Below are 17,425 nucleotides of genomic sequence, written 5' to 3' on the forward strand. Positions count from 1 at the left end.
TGAAAATAATAACCGGGCTGAAATTACCAAAAAAAAAAAATGCCATCACATTGCCATCACATTGCAATATTATTTTATTCTCAACTCCTCTGTTAATGTCATTTGAAATTCTACTTTTTTTAAGTGTGCCGTGTGAAAATAACACAAAGCCTAATTTGACAATTCACATTTCTTGTACGTATATGTTTTGTACGTATATGTTGTATATGTTTTATCTAATCTGTTGGCAATTTAATACGAAAATTACAACATTTGTAATCAAGGAACAAACCAGCATCTTTAATGCTGAGCTAATGTGATATCTTCCCTCCAGCAATGTGAACGCTTTAGTATCATTTTGACATTTTCTGTTTTATGTAACCTCATGCATTACAAATTAGCTTATTATAAATAACAAATGTCCAAAAGGTTTTTAAAATGGTCATGAAACAGACTTTTAGTGTCAGCAGTAGACTGGCATGGAAGGAAGAGTGAAAGATGAAGATGACAGTCTTTGGAGCTATAGGCGGCGTGTGAAGCTCTGGTGAGAAAAGGCACAAAAAAAAGATTTAAAGGTGGTAAAGGGGGAGGGGGTGGGGAGGTGAGAAAAAGAGTGGAGAGAGGAGTGTTGCATGTTAAATACAACAATGTACATTTGTAATATATAATATGTACAATCAACTCTGCATGTGAAGCTGAAAAAACTTTTCAAGTAGTTTGCAAATGGTGCATGTTCAAATCAAGGCAAACATTGTGCCTAGTAATCACAGCAGGGTGTACACAGCCTCTTGTCTTCCGCTGAGTGCCACTTCACTTAGTTGTTTGTCTGCGCAAGTGACTGTTCTCTCACCCGTGGATGTCTGGGGTGTGACCCTGTATGTCCTGCCATCACTGACTGTCATTACCTCACAGCCTGAAGATGCAAAGTTGCTCCATTCTGCCTTTAGAACTGCATATTGTCAAAAGTCAATAAAAGGACTTGACTTGCGGGCACTGTCCTCACCGGTTTGTTTTCAAACTGGTGATTAAGCATGGCAGATTTGGTTAACACTTTCACAAGTGAAATTAGAGTAATTCGCACATCCTCTCTATCTCAGTAAAGTGTTACATTATGTAACAAATTTCCGGGCACACTCAATTAGGAGTGAACTAATAGCCTTCCATTTAAATAAGTGTATTTAACAATTGAAAGCAACCCGATCACACATAAATGCGTATAAATAGTACGAGCGTGCAATGTCGTGGAATGCATACGCCAAAACTCATTTTGGCGTGCATATGATACACGGTTTTTCGCGTGCATATGATACGCACTTTATGGCGTATATATGACACGCTCTCTTGGGTAGGTTTAGGGTAGTGGGGTGGGGGGTTCGTATGTATAATACGCCATAAAGTGCGTATCATATGCACGCGAAACGTCTCGGTTACGTATGTAACCCTCGTTCCCTGAAGGAGGGAACGGAGACGCCACGTCGGAGTACCGACGAATAGGAATCTCGCTTGCGAGAGCCAATCTACTTCGAGTCTAACTAAACGAGCCAATGCACATTGGCATGCAATGATTGCACCAGGTGCTCATGCCACGCCACGCGGGTATAAATGAGACACAGGTGATTGCATCAAATTATCTTTTTTGCTGAGGAGCCGAGTAGGTAGACTGGCGCCCCGGCAGGGACAGAGGACATGGCGACGGGACGTGGCCTCTCCGTCCTCAGGGAACGAGGGTTACATACGTAACCGAGACGTTCCCATTCAGTCGGTCACTCTCGACGCCACGTCGGAGTACCGACGAATAGGAATCCCTACCAAAGCGCCATGGACTCTGCCCCCTTCCAGTGCCCTGTGTGAGCCTCCTGAGCTCTCTTACCTGATGAGACGGGGCTCACACCGAGAAGTCCATCACTGCTGTTCCGCATGACCCGCTCAGTGACTATTGGATAACACTGGGAAAGCATGCCCAATGGGGGGCCGTTGCGGAACCACATCATACCACGGGAGTTATGTGGGGACCGAGCTGAGCCGTAGCCCGTCGCCGTGAGGGGGGCTCCATCCCTAAAATGGAGGGCTCTCCCAAGGGAAAGACACGGGCTTCCAAGAGGAGCAACCGTGGAAGAAGTGTGGGATCCCCGTAGGGTCACTCACATGGCCCCAGCCAATTACCGGTTCTCCAGGATTCAGCGGTAAGGGGCCTGATGCCGGACGCTCCGCCCCGCCGGCACCGAGGGCGGTGGAGGACTCACAGAGTTTGCTTCTGGAGAATTAAGCGCCGAGGCGCAGCAAGCCGACAAGAGCCGGGCCTCTCAGTGCTTCTACCCGTTTGAGGTGAGAACACAAGAGGAGACCGGCTCTACACGTAGGCTATAAAACCTAGCGAACGTGTTAGGTGTCGCCCAGCCCGCAGCTCTACAGATGTCTGACAGCGAGGCCCCACGTGCCAGCGCCCAGGAGGATGCAACACTTCTAGTAGAGTGTGCTCGCAGCCTGAGCGAGCAGGGCACGCCTTGTGCCTGATAAGCCAAGGTGATGGCATCCACTATCCAGTGGGCCATCCTCTGCTTGGAGACAGCCTTTCCCTTCTGCTGGCCTCCGTGACAGACAAAGAGCTGATCTGAGGTCCTGAAGCTTTGGGTTCTGTCCACGTAGATCCGCAGAGCGCGGACGGGACAGAGCAAAGCTAGGGCTGGGTCTGCCTCCTCCAGGGGCAGCGCTTGCAGGTTCACCACCTGGTCCCTGAAGGGAGTGGTGGGAACCTTGGGCACGTAGCCAGGCCGGGGTCTCAGTACCACATGGGTGTCACTCGGCCCGAACTCCAGGCACGATTCGTCGACCGAAAATGCCTGCAGGTCCCCTACCCTCTTGATGGAGGCCAATGCAGCCCACAGCAAAGTTTTCATGGACAGAATCTTCAGCTCTGCTGACTGCAAAGGCTCAAATGGGGCATTCTGCAGTGCTCGGAGCACCAGAGCAAGATCCCAAGAGGGTATGGAGGGAGGACGAGGAGGGTTTAACCGTCTCGCCCCCCTAAGGAACCTGCCGACCAGGTCGTGCTTCCCCACCGACTTACCCTCTACATGGTCATGATGGGCAGAAATAGCAGCAACGTAAACCTTGAGGGTGGAGGGCGACAGCCTCCGCTCCAACCCCTGCTGCAGGAAGGAAAGCACTGACGCGATCGAACATCTTCGGGGGTCCTCCCGGCGGAGAGAACACCAATCAACGAACAGGTTCCACTTCAAGGCATAGGCCCGTCTCGTAGACGGTGCTCTAGCTGAAGTGATGGTGTTAACTACCTCTTGAGGTAAGTCACCTAGAACCTCCGCGTCCCGTCCAGGGACCAGACATGAAGTTTCCAGAGGTCTGGACGCGGGTGCCAGAGGGTGCCCTGTCTCTGAGTTAGAAGATCCTTCCTCAGAGGAATCGGCCAAGGAGGGGCTGTCGCGAGGAGCATGAGTTCTGGGAACCAAGTCCGGTGGGGCCAATACGGGGCCACCAACAGGACCTGCTCCTTGTCCTCCCTGACCTTGCACAGTGTCTGTGCAAGTAGGCTCACTGGGGGAAACGCATATTTGCGTAGGCCCTGGGGCCAGCTGTGCGCAAGTGCATCCGTGCCGAGTGTGCCCTCGGTCAGCGAATAAAACCACTGTCAGTGGGACGTTTCTGGGGAGGCAAACAGGTCGACCTGTGCAACCCCGAACTGAACCCAGATCAGCCGGACCACCTGGGGGTGGAGCCGCTATTCTCCCGGAAGCGCAGCTCGCGACAGCTCGTCGGCCGCCCGGTTGCGCACCCCAGGGACATGAATGGCCCGAAGCGACCTCAGACACTTCTGACTCCAGAGGAGGAGATGGCGGGCGAGTTGCGACATGCGACGTGAGCGTAGACCACCTTGACGGTTGATGTACGCAACGGTCGCCGTGTTGTCCGTACGGACCAGTACATCTTTGCCCCGTAACCGGCCCTTGAGGCGGCTCAGTGCACGATGTACCGCTAGCAACTCGAGGCAATTGATATGCCACTGCAGGTGCGGGCCCGTCCAAACCCCTGACACTGCATGCCCGTTGTACGTGGCACCCCAGCCCATGGACGAGGCATCCGTGAAGACCACAGCATGCCTGGATACCTGTTCCAACGGCACTCCGGCCCGAAGGAACCCAGGATCTGACCACAGGCTGAAGGTTTTGCGGCAGGACGGAGTGATGCTCACCCGATACGTGCCGCGTGTCCACGCCCATCTCGGGACTCGGCCGTGAAGCCAATGCTGAAGCGGTCTCATATGAAGCAGGCCGAGCGGTGTTACTGCCGCCGCAGCCGCCATATTCCCCAGGAGCCTCTGAAAATGTTTCAGTGGAACCGCCATCCTGCCCTGAAACGTGTTCAGGCAGTTCAGCATCGACTGGACACGCTCCTTCGTGAGACGCGCAGTCCGCTTGACCGAATCCAACTCCATACCGAGAAAAGAGATCCTCTGCACGGGGGCGAGTTTGCTCTGTTCCCAGTTGACCTGAAGACCCAACTGGCTGAGGTGTCTGAGCACCAAGTCCCTGTGTTCGCACAACTGCTCCCGGGACTGTGCAAGAATGACCCAGTCGTCGAGATAGTTTAGGATGCGAACGCCCTGTTCTCTCATGGGCACAAGGGCCCCCTTCGTGACTTTCGTAAAGACACGGGGGGACAGGGCCAGCCCGAAGGGTAGGACTTTGTACTGATATGCTCGCCCCTCGAACGCAAAGCGCAGGAACGGCCTGTGTCGGGGGAGAATCGAGACATGAAAGTACGCGTCCTTCAGGTCGATCGCATCAAACCAATCTTGGGGACGGATGCACTCGAAAATGCGTTTCTGCGTGAGCATCTTGAACGGTAGCTTGTGAAGGCTCCGGTTCAGTACTCGCAGGTCCAAGATTGGCCGTAACCCACCGGTTTTCTTGGGTACAATGAAGTACGGGCTGTAGAAGCCTGTCCTCATATCAGCTGGAGGGACCGGCTCTATTGCGTCCTTCGCCAGTAGGACTGCGATTTCCGCACGCAGGACACGGACGTCTGCAGCTTTCACCGAAGTGAAGCGGACGCCCGTGAACCTGGGGGGACGCCGGGTGAACTGAATCGCATAGCCGAGCCTGATGGTCCGAATGAGCCAGCGAGACGGACTGGGAATCTCTAACCAGGCTCGCTGAGACCGAACAAGCGGGATCATCCGGACCACCGGCGTACCCACCGAGGGGCAGCGAGGTGGAATACAGGCACCGGTCTGGGGCGGCTGTCTCGTGGAGGCGGCCCGCAGAGAGGTGTGAGTGTGCCGTGCGACACCTACCTGATTCCACGGCTGGGCAGAGGGTCCGCACGGAGGTTGTGGGGTGTCCGTGCGTCGTCCGCTGCTGCCCACTGGCGACACAGGAGGAGGATGAGAGTGGTCCGGCGTTTGACCGGCCACAACTCTCCGAGCCCCCTGGGGACCCGGAGATGAAGCACGAAGCGCGAGGTCCGTCGCCGCCCTCAGCTCTTGTAGAACCGCGGGATCGTGACCACCCTCGTGCAGGTCCTTCAGTGCCTGGGCCTGATGAACCTGTAACAACGCCATAGCGTGTAGGGCGGAACCTGCCTCTCCACAAGCCTGGTAGGCCTTCCCGATCAGATCGGAGGAGTACCTACAGGCCCGGGAGGGGAGACACGGGTTCCCCCTTGATGTGGAGTTAGGGCACAGTTGCATAGCAATGGCCCGTTCCACGGGAGGAACCTGCGTGTAACCCTTTGCAGGTCTGCCATCAAGGTGGTGAGGGAGGAGGACCCACTGGGCCGGTTTTGGGCAGTAAAAGGTGCCGTCCATGACCTAGTGAGCTCCTCGTGCACCTCCGGGAAGAAAGGAACCGTGGTGGGGCGCTGAGAACCAGCACGGGCCACCCCGAGAAACCAATCGTCCAACCTCGACGGCTCGGGACACGGTGGAGGGTTCCACACGAGCCCGACCCTCTCGGCGGCCCGGGAAAGCATGGCCATCATCTCCGGATCGGTATCGGGCACAGCGGGTCTTCCCGAAGGAGCCCCCTGCTCCGACACGTCATCTCCAGACAACTCTGACCCTCCCTCCGATGCAGCGATGGACATTTCCTCATCGCGGGGAGCCCTGAAGGATACGGGTGGTGCGCATCTCGAGGACGGCCCACCTCGTTCCAACGGCAGCTCTACTGGCTGCGGAGCGTGGGAGGAGTGAGGATTCCCCGCGGGTTGGTTCCCTGGAGGAAGCGCGCTCACCGTCACCCTCAAATCGGCCGCGCTACTACCGGAAGTAACCCTCTGTGGAGGGTTAGATCGCGGCAGAGGCACGGGGACTCCGCCTTTTGCAAGACGGAGCCTCGACCGCAACTCCGAGATGGTCATGTTCCCGCAGTAAGAACATGAGTCATCCATCAGCGCTGCCTCAGCGTGCTGCACGCCCAAACACGAGATACAGCGCTGATGACCATCCCGCGGTGAAATGAAACCACCGCACCCAGAAACACACAGATAGAATGTCATCTTTAAAAAGACGCAAGCTCTATCTGTGTTGCTCTTTTAGAATGATGCTCTCCTTGGTGCTGAAACACGCAGGGGGTGGGGCCGTGGCGACACAGACAGGAATGTAGTGCAGCCTGTCGTCCGCACTCTCTCAAACAGGACGCTTTCAACAGCCGTGAGAACGGCTTTTTAGCGCTCTCCACCTAGCGCACCGTACCAGCTGTGAAAACAGCCCTTGTGGTTGCTCTTATGGACAACGAAGAGAGAAGATCAGAAGAACACACGACCCGCTGCTGTGTTGTCACACCAACACCGACCGAAGAGATCTCTTCCAAAAGGCAGGCTCTTTCTCAGTCGAACTGCGAAGTGAGGAGTGATATCTGGCATAACCCTATACCACTCGGCTCCGAAGCAAAAGGATAATTTGATGCAATCACCTGTGTCTCATTTATACCCGCGTGGCGTGGCATGAGCACCTGGTGCAATCATTGCATGCCAATTTGCATTGGCTCATTTAGTTAGACTCGAAGTAGATTGGCTCTCGCAAGCGAGATTCCTATTCGTCGGTACTCCGACGTGGCGTCGAGAGTGACCGACTGAATGGGAAAACAGCGTATCATATGCATGCCAAAATGAGTTACATTCCACGACATTGCACACGCGTACTATTTATACGCATTTTTTTCGTGAGATCCGGCTGATTGAAAGGGATAGTTCATACACATTTTTTTATTAAATTGAAAGAGTTCACGCAAAAATGAAAGTGTAGGAGTTAACCCAGCTGGTGGCGGACTGGGTGGAAGTGTGTTATGGGAGCCGTGCAATTTTTCCTCTCTCGTTTCTGTCTCTCCACATCCTTCCGTCCCCTTTTCTTTCCTTATGTGTCCTTACAGGTGCTGTGGACGCCATGATGGTCAGCGAGGAATGTTGGGGATAAATGTGACAATCAGCGAGGGGCTGTGGGAGTGGAGCGAGGCCAGTTGAGCAAGTGTCAATGAGCAACACCTGTGAGTCACACCAGTCTCGTGTCCCACGGAGGAGCTACAGAAGGATAAAAAGTAGGGCTGTCAAAATTAAAGGACAACTCCGGGGAATTTTTAAGTTTTTCTTGATCATTATACCTTTATGAGTATAAGTCTATAAAGAAAAAAACCAGCTACAACAGCGTTTTTCCGGCTACAACATCATTCACAGGACTTCAGCGCAAGACAGCTAGCCATCTAAAACAGGTGAATTTAAACAATGGCTATGTGGCTAAACGCATCTTGTTGTCATGTAAGGGACCTGTTCATGTTGGACAGAAATTTTAATTGCATTTTATGTCTATTAAGAGGCACAAAGACACCCTTTATGTTTATGCCCCCAAAGCTGCCGTTTTAGCTGAGTGGGGGCACTGGGCATTAACTGTAGTAACCCCGCATTGCAATCCGGTTCTGTTTTTTCTTCTATAGACTGTACTCACAAAGATATAACGATCAAGATAAACGTAAAAATTCGTTGGAGTGGTCCTTTAACGCGTTAAAGCAAATTCATTGTAACGGCACTAAATTTATTAACGCGTGATTAACGCAGCGCACATTTTCTGTTTGATCCGTGGCGTAGCCCATAGTTGGAGAAATTGAGATAAGCAATAGACGTAAAGGATGCAGCAGCAAACATTAATAGGGAAATAAAATGGTTAACATTAAAATTACTATTCTAAACCCAAAGTGCAGTTATTACCTACATGCTACCATATTTTCTGTTTAACTTTTATTAGACTCCAGGTCAAAAGAAAAGTGTGTTTTTACACTGACCACATTCTCTGCAGTCCGAGCGCGAATACACTGCAAGCTCACTCTCGCTCATGTCCGAGGTAAATCATTAACACCATCACCTCTTACAGTGCATGTGTTTTAGTGAACTTCAAAGGTTACTTCAGCGATTAATATATGGCTTTGTATTAGTAGAAACTCTGGAGTATATTCAAATGATCGTGCTTCTTTCTTGTCATTACAGAACCTTTTTTAGCATACAAGGTTCTTTGGAGTATACTCCAAAGAACATTTTATGCTAAAAAGGTTCTACACTGCAAAAAAAAAAAAAAAAAAAAAAAAAAAAAAATGCATTTCTTATTTAGTATTTTTATTTAGTAGTTTCTAGTCTAAATATCAAAACATTCTCACATTGAAGAAACAATTATTAGACAAGTAAAAATTATTGTCTTGTTTTGGGGGAAAAATACTCAAAATTAAGAGAGTTTTTGCTTAAAAAAAAGCTAAATAATCTGCCAATGGGGTAAGTAAAATAATGTTGTTTTAAGATTATTTTACAAACCCCGCTGGGGCTTATTTTAAAGCTACACTGTGTAACTTTTTTGTTTATTCTTAGCTATTAACACTTAGTTCTTTCAAAAATATATGTGCTCATTAATGTATATTTACTTCTTTCAAGTAATAAAGTATTCTCGTAAGTTTATAATATGCCATTGAAAATACATACGGGTGAGGGGTTCGAATGCCGGTCGCCATGTTGGCCCTCCGTCTTGAAAGTACATTAGCCAGAGGGACATAACCATAAATTAAAGCTTCACGTTTTAACACTCGATGGCACCGTGTCGATTGTGTAGAGGGGGATTGCCATGTTAATCTTGGACTAAATCAGCCACCGTAGGAGCTAAAACGAAATCAGAATTGAGAGGAACAGAAACTATTATTCACTAGATGATCATATACTTTTTCACCGCTAGATGGGGGAAAATATCACACAGTGTAGCTTTAAGCAAAAACTCTCTTAATTTTGAGTTTTTTTCCCCCAAAACAAGACAATTACTTTTGCTCGTCTTGTAAATACTTTTTCGTTTAAGAATTGTTAGATGTTTGGACTAGAAATAAAAGACAAAAATACTAAGTAAAAAAATGAACATCTAACGTTTTTTTTTTTTTTTTTTTTTTTTCATCTAACGTATTTGTGGATGTAGTTACTCTTTAGTCATGCTAAAATATAGCTAGTTATACTTGAATGTGGTGCTCTGTGTATCATTTATTATGCTATTAATATGGATTAGAGCTGTGTTATTTTAAGAGGCATAACCATATAGCTATCGACATATTGTGACTGTTTCGAAACTCATGCAGTTAATGTTGATCTCATTTGTCATGGTAAAATTGAGTTATGATATCAGTCTCATCATTTTCCATCTGGTCCTCATCCACGAGCAGCATAAAACCCCTCTGCAAAAATACAGCAATCGTCTCTCTGATTTCCCTCTCTGTTTGACTCCAGAACAACAGACGATCACTTCACGTTGGGCAAACCATCCTATTATGATTTGTAAAACAATTGTCTCTGTCTGCCGTATCTCAAACACAGCCATGACAATCATTTTGTCATTTGTCACTCAGCTTTCAGATGATGAAGCCATCAGTTCTAGTGTAGCTCAGGGTGCCGAGAGGAGTTGCTCCTTGTTGGAGTGAGTGTCTCTCCGAATGAAAAAAGCTGATCTGATGAGTAGTACCACACGTAATAAAATGATGTAGGATTTACTTTGAACCAGTTTTCACTCAAGTGTTACATTTCAGAAATAATAACAAAGAGAAGCCAATAGCATCAAATTAAATATGATATTTTGAAGCTGAAATAATATTGTTGGTTGCACTTTATTTTACAGTACATTCACTTATGCAAACTTACTGTGTGCTTACTAAAGAAAGTACTGGTTAATATAAGGTTAAGTTTGGTTGAGGGTAGGTTTAGAGGTAAGTATTCCCGAGTTATTGTAATTAATAAGTACATATGTACATGGGGAACAGGAGTGCAAAATAAAGTGCTACCGTATTTTTGTTGTTGTTATGCTGCATGTATTCCAATAAACTTTATTTGCAGCTTTGAAAAACGAATTTGTTATGCTGATGGTGGGTGCAAATCTGTGAAATAGATTTAAATATTTATTAATTTACACATTGTTGGTGTTATTGTGAATAATTTATGTTACTTCAAAGGGGAAAAAAAGTCTGTTAGGCCTATATGTTTGCATGTACAAAGTTTAAAGAGTTTAAAGGAAAGGTTATTCAAAAAAAAAAAAATTAAAAATGTTTTCAATAGTTATATACACCAATTAGGCATAACATTATGACCAGTGACACTGACAGGTGAAGTGAATAACACTGATTATATCTTCATCACGACACCTGTTGGGTGGGATATATTAGGCAGCAACTGAGCATTTTGTCTTCAAAGTTGATGTTAGAAGCAGGAAAAATTGGCAAGTGTAAGGATTTGAGCAAGTTTGACAAGGAACAAATTGTGATGGCTAGACGACTGGGTCAGAGCATCTCCAAAACTGCAGCTCTTGTGGGGTGTTCCCATTCTGCAGTGGTCAGTCTCTATCAAAAGTGGTCTAAGGAAGGAACAGTGGCTTCCTGATGCACGTGGGGAGCTGGCCTGTGTGGTCCAATAGATTAGCTACTGTAGCTCAAATTACTCAAGAAGCTAATACTGGTTCTGATAGAAAGGTGTCAGAATAAACAATGCATCGCAGTTTGCTGCATGGGGCTGTATAGCTGCAGACCAGTCAGCCCATGCTGACCACTGTCCAGGGCCAAAAGTGTCAGTAGTGGCCACAAAGCAGTGGAATATGTGGCCTGGTCCGGTGAATCATATTTTCTTTTTCATCCATCCGTATACATGGGGAACACATGGCACCAGGATGCACTATATGGAAAGAAAGCAATTGTGATGCTTTGGGATATGTTCTGCTGGGAAACCTTGGGTTCTGTCATCTATGTGGATGTTACTTTGACATGTAAAAACTACCTAAGCATTGTTACAGACCATGCACACCCTTTCATGGAAACAGTATTCCCTGGGGGTAGTGTGGCCTCTTTCAGCAGGATAATGTGTCCTGCCACAAAGCAAAAATGGTTCAGGAATGGTTTGAGGAGCACAACAACGTGTTTGAGGTGTTGACTTGGCCTCCCAATTCACCAGATCTCAATCCAATCGAGCATCTGTGGGATGTGCTGAACAAAGTCCGATCCATGGAGGCCCCACCTCACAACTTAAAGGAGCTGCAGCTAACATCTTGGTGCCGGATATCACAGCACACCTTTTGAGTTTAGTGCAGTCCCTGCCTCGGTCGGTCAGGACTGTTTTGGAAGCAAAAGGGGGAACAACACAATATAAGGAAGGTGGTCATTATGTAATCATTGTATGTTTATATATTCTACTAAGCCAGAAGATGTGGTTATGATTTTATCTGCACAGTATTTATTTTATATTGGGTTGAGAGTGTATATTTTTTTCTATTACATGATAGGAATGATAGATGAACATCTAAGGAGAAGCATTTTCACATTTGGAAAAAATTTTGTACTTCACCAGTTTTTATAAAGCAAAATAAGTTTTCTGATCACTGACCCCCAAATGACCCCTCGGGGTCCCTGGACCCTAAACTGAAATACCCTGGAATATAGAGTTGAGACTTCTATTAGAGGCTAAAAATATTATTGAATCAGTCTCCTTTTTTTCTTTTTTTTTACTCTTTCAAAACGCAGTTATAATGAGTGAGGAAAAGATAAATAAACACTCAAATGGGAATGGGGTGATTAGACATCTATGACATTCAAATTTGATGTAAATCATTTAGCAATGAAAAGATAGATGTCAACTTACAGGTATGACATACGTCAGCTTACAGAAGGTCATCGTGATAGAGATGATGCTGTAATCAACAGGCAAATAATTATAGAATGATCGCAGCATGTCATACAGAGATTTGATTAGATACATTATGGTGACTTTTGCCACTACAGAGACCGGTTTCATTTAAAACGGGTCACTTTTAGTTGACAGTAAGCTTCTCAAATTTGCATGTTAAACGGTGCCATTAAGATAACTGTCTCTTCAATGATTTCAACTCTCTTTATCATGTCCCAATGATTGCCAGCTTATATGAATACAGTGACAAGTGCCCCCCTCCCCTAAACCTTAAACGAACAAAAACAAAACACAAAAAAAAACTAAATATTTCCCCACACACACTTACTCATCCATCAATAAACACACCCACACACAAGCATCTTTAGTATTATGGTTTGCGAGGCATTTCACATCATGTCTCATTAAATGTGTGAATGATTTTAGGCTGAGATCCCACTTATCAGAAGCTGGTGCTAAATTTAAGTTTAAAAACATACCGATGAAACAGCAATATGCCAGTGTCCCTACATCATCTTCACGTAAATCGCCCGAAGGGTTCCCACAGCAATTTCAAAACTATGCCCTCTATGACCACGGGTTCACAAGACACAGAACTGAAAAGGAAGGTCTATACTGGGACATACTGACACGCACATATATATAATAGAATGGGCCAGACGATAGCTTCTGACAAACGTGTATCGTGGGACACAGCCTCTGCTTCAAAGCTGGAAGCCAACAGGCCAAGGACACTAATCTCATCCTCTGTTATAACTCCTGTTTCTCATATGTTTGCTGTCATCCAGACGCATAAATCGCATCTGTGGACTCTTTAGCAGTGTTGTCAAAGAGAAAACATAAAGGAAATAGGGAGAGAGTGGAGGAGAAAAAACTAACACTTAAAAGGTCCGCTTACAACTATGACCTTTCGCAGTAAAGAGAAACTGAGGGAGAATTGACTGGAAAAGTTCATCTAGCTGATAAAAAAGAAAATATGTTCAAATATGCTGTTTGCTGTTTTCATTTGCAAAATGTAATGTAAATAATCAGCATAAGGAAACCAAAGAGAGCCTCCCTTTTTATCCCCAAGAAATGCAAATGAATTACAAGCCTAAATGACATTTCTCTCATAATATTAGATCAGATTACATCTACCCATCCAAGAACTGAGTCTATATACACTGGTCCATACCACCATGATTTTAATAACAGGTTACATTTATATGCATAGAACACCACTAAGATTCATATTAACAACATTAATGCGACATATTCCAACATACAATATTTCACCATCTTACCAGGGGTATTCATAATCCCACAGTCCAAGCCTCAGGTTGAGTGCAAAAAGAAGTAAAACATATAGTGAAAGGCTGTAAATTGACCGGTTAAAGTGTTTTTAATCACCTCCATTATGTTTTTTTTTTCTTCTTTTCCCGGTTCCTACCAGTCACTGCTCAAGTGATTTGGATATATGACAAAGCACTCTAATTAAACCCTCCAGTTTTAAAATAATATGCTACTCACTGCAGGCAGTTTTAAAGTTATATCTGCTCTCCGAATATATAGAAGTGAAGTGGTATCAGCACCCTTAGAACAGTTTGTATTTGTGTGACCTGCATGCTCCCTTTCATGTCCACAATCTCAACCCAGCACCTATAGAGATACAGTGGGGCAAAAAAAAGTGGGGCTATTTATTCAGTCACCAATCGTACAAGTTCTCCAAATTAAAAAGATTAGAGAGGCCTGTAATTTTCATCAAATATACACTTTAACTATGAGAGACAGAATTAGAAAAAAAATCCAGAAAATCACATTGTCTGTTTTTTAAATATTTTATTTGCAAACTATGGTGGAAAATAAGTATTTAGTCAATAACAAAATATCATCTCAATACTTTGTTATATACCCTTTGTTAGCAATGACAGAGGTCAAACATTTTCTGTAAGTCGCCACAAGGTTTTTACACACTGTTGCTGGTAGTTTGGCCCATTCCTCCATGCAGATCTCCTCTAGAGCAGTGATGTTTTGAGGCTGTTGCTGCGCAACACAGATTTTCAACTCCCTCAAAAGATTTTCTATGTGTTTGAGATTTGGGGACTCCAGGACCTTGAAATGCTTCTAACTAAGCCACTCCTTCATTACCCAGGTGGTGTGTTTAGGATCATTGTCATGCTGAAAGACCCAGTCACGTTTCATCTTCAATACCCTTGCTCATGGAATGAGGTTTTTACTCAAAATCTCACGATGCATGGTCCCATTCATTCTTTCCTTTACATGGATCAGTCGTCCTGGTCCCTTTGCAGAAAAACAGCCCCAAAGCATGAAGTTTCCACCCCCATGCTTCACAGTAGGTATGGTAGAACTCAGCATTCTTTCTCCTTCAAACACAAGTTGAATTTTTACCAAAAAGTTATATTTTGGATATCATCTGACCATATGGCTTCAGAGGGGCCCGCACATGTACTGGGTTGTACACATGTACATGTACACATGTAAGCAGGGGGACACGTCTGACACTGCAGGATTTGAGTTCCTGGCAGCGTAGTGTGTTATTGATGGTAGCCTTTGTTACTTTGGTTCCAGCTCTCTGCAGGTCGTTCACTAGGTCCCCCGTGTGGTTCTGGGATTTTTGCTCACCGTTCTTGTGATCATTTTGACCCCATGGTGACCTCAGTGGTCTTGTATGTCTTCCATTTTCTAATAATTTATCTCACATGTGATTTCTTCACCCCAAGTTGATTAACCTATTGCAGATTCCCTTCCCAGACTGGTGTAGGCCTACAATTTTTTTTCTGTTGTCCTTTCACAGCTCTTTGGTCATAGTAGAGTTTGGAGTCTGACTGTTTGAGGTTGTGGACAGGTGTCTTTTATACTGATAACGAGTTCAAAGAGGTGCAATTAATGCAAGTAATGAGTGGAGGACAGATGAGCCTCTTAAAGAAGAAGTTACAGGTCTGTGAGAGCCAGAAATCTTGCTTTTTTGTAGGTGACCAAAGACTTATTTTCCACCATAATTTGCAAATAAATTCTTTATAAATCAGATTTCTGATTTTTTTTCTCATTCTGTCTCTCATAGTTTAAGTGTACCTATGATGAAGATTACAGTCCTCTCTCATATTTTTAAGTGGCAGAACTTGCACTATTGGTGGTTGACTAAATAATTATTTTGCCCCACTGTAGATGCACTTTGCATCCGTGAAACCTGGAATATTGCACACATAACCAAGCTGGCTCTTGAGCAAACAGACTGGAATTTCCCCTGTGAAGACCTTGCATCACCTTACCCCTCTTTCTTTTACTGTCAAGACGCCCCAAAGGAATATCACAATCTCCCTAGTCACCCATCTACTGACAGATCCGTTATTTTCTATAAGGAAAGTCGCTCTGAGACTCGTCACCTTTATTCCACTGTGTCTGTCTTTTTTTCCAGCCACACTCATGCTTGTGAAGAGATTGTGCAGGTAATCCTTCGTTTCCTGCATGAGAGCTTGACTTCAGAGAAGTAGCTGCAAGCTACAGTATCTTTTAATTCAATATTCAGGAAGGGATGTTTTTCAGTAGACCCCATGAATTCATCTTCTTATTGTTAGAGAAATTACATTCTTTCCAGAGGATCTTGTTTTTGGATGAAGAAATTGTCAGGATACACTCAATGCATTGTCAGTGAACCCGTGAAGCAGCAGATCTCTTCGAGATGATTCAGCTCATTGCTATCTTATTACATGTGTATTATTTCCTCTTTAATTTAAGAGAGATGCCTTATGAGGTGAAGGCACATCAATATTGTAATCATATGGTCTTTCACTGGCATCTCAATGTGAACTTTACAATATTATGTTTTTACTTTTACTCTTTGCTAGTGCAAATTGAAATCATGAGTAGACAAGGACAGAAAGACACAGATAAAATTAAAAGAAGAAAAAAAAACCTGACCAATTATGAGTGACTTGTGATCTGATTTGGTAATTCAACTTTAAAAAGCAGATGGAATAATTGGGGGTAACTGCAATGTGAGAATTACCATATCATGTCATGTTTTTAGCACTGAAATTCAGTGACCTGGGTTTATATATAAGGTGCTATAATTTTGGTGATTTATCTATCTATCTATCTATCTATCTATCTATCTATCTATCTATCTATCTATCTATCTATCTATCTATCTATCTATCTATCTATCTATCTATCTATCTATCTATCTATCTATCTATCTATCTATCTATCTATCATCTATCTATCTATCTATCTGTCTGTCTGTCTGTCTGTCTGTCTGTCTGTCTGTCTGTCTGTCTGTCTATCTATCTATCTATCTATCTATCTATCTATCTGTCTATCTATCGTATCTCCATCCATCCATCCATCCATCCATCCATCCATCCATCCATCCATCCATCTCTCCGCCCGGCTTTCCCGCTGTCTGTCTGTCTGTCTGTCTGTCTAAATAATTAACTTTTATGCTCCCCAAGGATACATTTGTTTGATCAAAAATATAGTAAAAATTGCACTGAAAAAAATTTGGAGTGACATTTACTTAAAAAAAGCTAGGCAACTTTTTCCACACAGAAAGTGCTTGTAATCTTTACTCTGGCTATTTCTAAGTAATATTTACTTACTAGCTCCACTTATTTTTTTATGTAAAATACACAAGTAAATAACAATTTGCACTCAATTTTTCTTAGTAAATTTCTGCTGTGATATCAAGTACACATTACTTGCCAGTATCAGGTAAAATGTACTATAAATGTAACATTTGCAAAGACATTAAGTTATTGTTACTTAATTATATTTACCTTAGCAGGTTGTATTTATTAAAAGTAATCAAGTAAATTTAATTTTAAAAGGTGACATGCTTCATGCCACAATGCCTTCTGGAAGCTATGGCTGAGTTTTGCATTATGCACCCAGAATGCATTGTGGCATTAAGCATGTCACCATTGTTCAGATTCATAGGCTGAATCTTGATCTCTGTGTGTGAGAAAAGCTTGCAGGAGTTCAAAGTGCTTAGTGTACATATACATACGCTATAAAACGTATTCAACTTTTCTGGTTAAAACCGTGCTGGATCTTTTCTAGAATAAAACAAGATTAATAGTATATTGCTCATACTCAGTTATAAGATTGGTGAATTAAGCCGCTACACAATGATCATATTCTGATCATCAAGCAGCCAACAGCATCTGATCGTGTTTTCTCTGCTTTTCTTGCCATGGCAAACCCAGACACCGCAGTGAGAGAAACACTAACATTAGTGACAAAACAAAGTGATCAAACT

This window comes from Pseudorasbora parva, chromosome 9, assembly GCF_024679245.1.
Source record: "Pseudorasbora parva isolate DD20220531a chromosome 9, ASM2467924v1, whole genome shotgun sequence".
Lineage (NCBI taxonomy): Eukaryota > Metazoa > Chordata > Actinopteri > Cypriniformes > Gobionidae > Pseudorasbora > Pseudorasbora parva.